Consider the following 4,407-nt stretch of genomic DNA (forward strand, 5'->3'; position numbering starts at 1 on the left):
AACCGATAGCGGATATTAGACTATATATAGAGTGTGATCCCCATAGGATTAGGTATCGATTCATTATTCATTACTTCTCTATTCAGTCAAGATATATGATGCTAAAGTCCTGACCCCTTGGAAGATCATGCTTCGATTTTCAACTTCAAATTTTGGAAATAGTGCAAAGATGATATTTCTGAATTCAGGTATGGTTTATTTACAGCATAAGATTTTCAGCATCTCGTTGTTACAAGATTGAGAATAGAAAAAAAATGGTAATTATCTACAAATTTTTTTATATAAATTTGATGCACTTAATAGAAAATGTCTTTTTGGGTAATCATCTATAAATTTTTTTTATATAAATTTGATGCACTTAATTCCAATTTTGATTTTATAAAACATTTATTGAATCGTATAGAATTTCAGTGAGTTAGTGGAATAATTGGCTTAGATTAAACGTTTTAAAACATATTTTTTATTATACATTGATTAATGTTAAATACTAATATATATTTGTTTCTTGGATTGAAAATGTTAATATGGTGTAAAAGATAATTACGGATTTTTTTCTCCGAGATGAAAATAAATTAGAGTATCTTATTTAAACCGTATCACTTATGATAGTTAAATTATAATATTTATAAAATCTGTATATTATACGAAATAAAACTGTTTTAAAATCAATTATATGTGTCATCTCTGATGAAGCAGACTGCATATATGTGTTTATCGCAGAGTTAAAATCAACCTAAGAAAATAAGTTTGTTCATACAAAGTAATTAAGAATAATAACACAAAAAAATATTATGAAAGCCAAATTAACATGATTGTTATTGAAAACTAAATAATCAACAATCTCACACAAGCTAAATTAAAGAAGACAGAATAGCGAACATCTCCAAGCTCCAAAGGCCCAAGCTTTTTTTTCTAAAATTGTTCATCAATCCAAACTGAGAGATCCAAGTTTTGTCTTTAAAGTTCGAGACACAATCATCGAGCTACTACTAATCCTTCCCTGTACATAATACAAACCTACTTTATAAAATGCTAAATCATTTTCAAATGTTCATTTATTTCATGTCGACAGAGTAGATAATAAATAATTTGGTATGAAAATATATATATCAAAAATGAATATTACCTAAAATAAGGGGTGAGGGAATCCTTATTGCTCTCGTCATCCCAATCCAAGTTGTTCCACCAAGTTTGCTCACCTTTAATCTCTTTTAATATTCTGCTCTTCAATATTTCAGCCCCAAATGGTAATTTTTTGAGCCTTGGGCAATCGGACACAATTATATATTCCAAGGAGGGAAAATGGAGTGGTTGGTTTGCAATGCGATGCAGTTTATTCATGTCAAGCAAAATCAACATCTTGATGCCAAAGCTAGAATGGGAGTTCCCAACATTACTTATTAGTTCCTCCATTTCCAAACAACTTTTTATGTGTAGAAGATTAAGACATGGCAGTTCCAGAACCCAAGAAACATCCTTCAACTTGTAGCATTCAGTAATATATAGGTCGCGAAGGTTGTTGAACCCAACTCCATTCAACCAAATTTTTTCCAATTGTTTTATATTTTCAAATGTGAGAGTCTTCAAACATCTGAAACGTGATTCACAGCCCACGCCTGCATTCATCATTAATTTGTCTCCCTGGACATTTGAAATTTCTAGATTCTCGAGGTTGTCAGTTACTCTATGGCTCCATTGTAAAGTGCCCAAATGGTCCTCACCACTTCTGATCCGACCCAAAGTGAGGTTCCATACAGAGATATTTGGTAGCATGCCCAGTCTGTCAAGATTAGCTGGATCAATGACAATTCTCAGACTTAATTGGTGGCGTCCTTTGAAATATTTCAGCTCATTCAACCACAAATCATCTACAGGAGAATATCCTCCTATATCCAGCCACTTGAGCATTGATAAATTGGATATTGCTCCCATTGGGTACAGTATTAATAAAAGTATACCTTAGAAGCAAGTACTCTAATTTGCAGAGGCAACCAAACTTGATTGGCAAACTACTAATAGGAGTGTGGGACAAGTTTAAATATTGAAGCTCAGTTAAGCTACAAATCTCCATTGGAAGCTCTTTTATATAACATTTAGAGAGATCCAAGTATGTTAAATGAGGCATGCTTGTGAACAAACTTGGAGGCATAAGACATGAAAATTTTTACATAGGAGAATCAACATAGAAAGTTTTGGAAAAGTAGAAGTTTCATACTCTGGTAAAGGAAAATTACGGTTCTGCATGAATAATGCTCGCTCTGCCTCCTGCCATTCCTCCTGTCTAGGTAAATAATGCAAACCAATTCCAGCTTTTACAATCCATTTTCTTCCATTCCCCTTTAACTTAGAGATCATCAATAATGCCATGTCTCGGATGACGTCATGCATCTTCACATGTTTAGCCTCGTAATAATACTCATCTCTAGAGGAGTGCTCTAGTAAGGATGCAGCCATGAGAACTTCCAAATAGGAGCATCCTTTGGTGAAAGCTTCATTGATCACATTAAATTCACGGATTATGCCACAACCTATCCAACACGGTATCAACTGTTCAAATTTGTGGATCTCATAATCTTCGGGCCATAAAGCGCAACACAAAAGACATTCTCTTATCGAGTCATTTTCTAAACTGTCATAGCTTAGCTTGAAGGCTTTATACATTACAACTGAATCTTCTTTTGAAAGATCAATGGCTGTCCACTCATGTTTATCCCTTATTTGATGGAGAGCATCCTTCCAAAGTTCCCATGACTTTTTCCCTAACATGGCCCGAGCGACGGTGATAAGAGCGAGCGGAAGACCTGCACATTCTTTAGCAAGTTCTTGAGCACAAGAGTTGATTCCTCTATCTGAGTTGAGAACATCCCCATCACTATTCTCCTTAAAGAGTTGCCATGCTTGATTTGGATCCAGACATTTGACTTTGATCTTCTTTTCTGCTTTCATTCGTGCACACACTGTCTCATTGCGGGTTGTAAACACCACGACTTTGCGCGGCTGTTGCTGGCTTTGCTCAGTAGCTGAGTGTGCCATCCCCAACAGTTGAAGATCCAGATGTTCCCAAATGTCATCAAGAAGTAGCAAGCAATTCCTATTCTTCAAGTAGCTAAACAACTTTTCACCACAAGTTAGTTCATTGTCACTCTCCTGCAGTGTTTTCAGTCCTAGACTATTAGCAATATCCATCTGGAGCCTTTTCAATTGACATTCTTTGGAGGCCACAACCCAAATGACATGATCAAATATTCTATGATTATAATAGTGTTGTTGGATGCTCTTCAACATGGTGGTCTTACCGACACCACCCATTCCGTAGATGCCTATGATGTTGCTTTTTCCACCATTGATGTAGCCCACAATGTCCTCCACATAGGAATCGATCCCAATAGGTGGCCGGTGTGAGATGGGAAGCATCACGGTGGGTTCCGGAGGCCCAACTGTCGCAATCGGATCCAGTGCACCAACTTGGCTCATCAATTCATTAGCCTCGCCGAGCTTCTTCACCACTCTTCTGATGATGGAGCAGCAGTTTGATGACTCTCTGATAGGGACCTGATCTCCTGCTTGCTGTGATTGACTCGACGTGCCTGCTAGTTTGGTTGAAGCAATTGCAACTGAAGCAATCTAACGAAACAAAGCAGTAGATGGAAAAACTTGTTTTCTTCTCTCTCTTATTGATAAAAGCAACCTAATGAAGCAATATAATTGGCGTGAAAAGGCAAAAAGGTATATACGGGAGAATACTCACTGATACTTTGAAAATCCTGGTTGATATCAGTCACTTGGTCTTCCAATTCCTCCACCTCCCGTAGCCACTGGTTCACTTTGCTGGTCGGAATCTTCCCCTCGCGCTCCTCATCGTTGATCTGCTTCTTGATGTCGTCCCTTTTGCCTCTCAATCTTGCCATTTCCTTTTCCAATTTCTTGATGCCAGTCTTTGGCCTGCCCAGTTTCAGCGATGCCCACAGCCCGCTCAGGCAACCGTTGACGTCTACGTTGAGATTTAGTTTGATGAACGCCATGGATGAGGAGAAGCTCTAACTTGCCAATCAATTAGCAATATGGATAAGAGTTAAGCAGAGAGGAGTTGACCAGAGAGGGAGATCATGTATACAATATAACTATAACAAGAGATTTATTTCTTTTACGGAGCAAGTAAGGGGAACTCACAGATGAAAGAGAACTGTCCAACTGCTTGTGGGCTCAAAGATGAAAGAGAACTCTCAACTGCTACTTCAATTGATTAATGCAACGTAATTGCCAGCAATAGTTGGCTACATTTATATATTTATCTAATGGTTTGTTTGCTTGTAAAAAGAATTTAAAAAATAATTCTTTTTTTTGGCAATGAAAAGTAGTTTTTTTGTTCTCATCACTGTAAAGAGGGACTGGTGGACTGTAATAGGA

General features: G+C 37.1%; 1 pseudogene; it reads right to left on the reverse strand.

Annotated features, from left to right (window-relative positions):
* Positions 1–1,122: 1,122 nt before the first annotated feature.
* On the reverse strand, positions 1,123–4,024 carry LOC141830991 (putative disease resistance protein At1g61300; annotated as a pseudogene).
* Positions 4,025–4,407: the final 383 nt, after the last annotated feature.

This window comes from Curcuma longa, chromosome 6 (assembly GCF_044706935.1).
Source record: "Curcuma longa cultivar G26 ecotype Majalengka, Jawa Barat chromosome 6, ITB_CL_G26_1.1, whole genome shotgun sequence".
Taxonomy (NCBI): Eukaryota; Viridiplantae; Streptophyta; class Magnoliopsida; order Zingiberales; family Zingiberaceae; genus Curcuma; species Curcuma longa.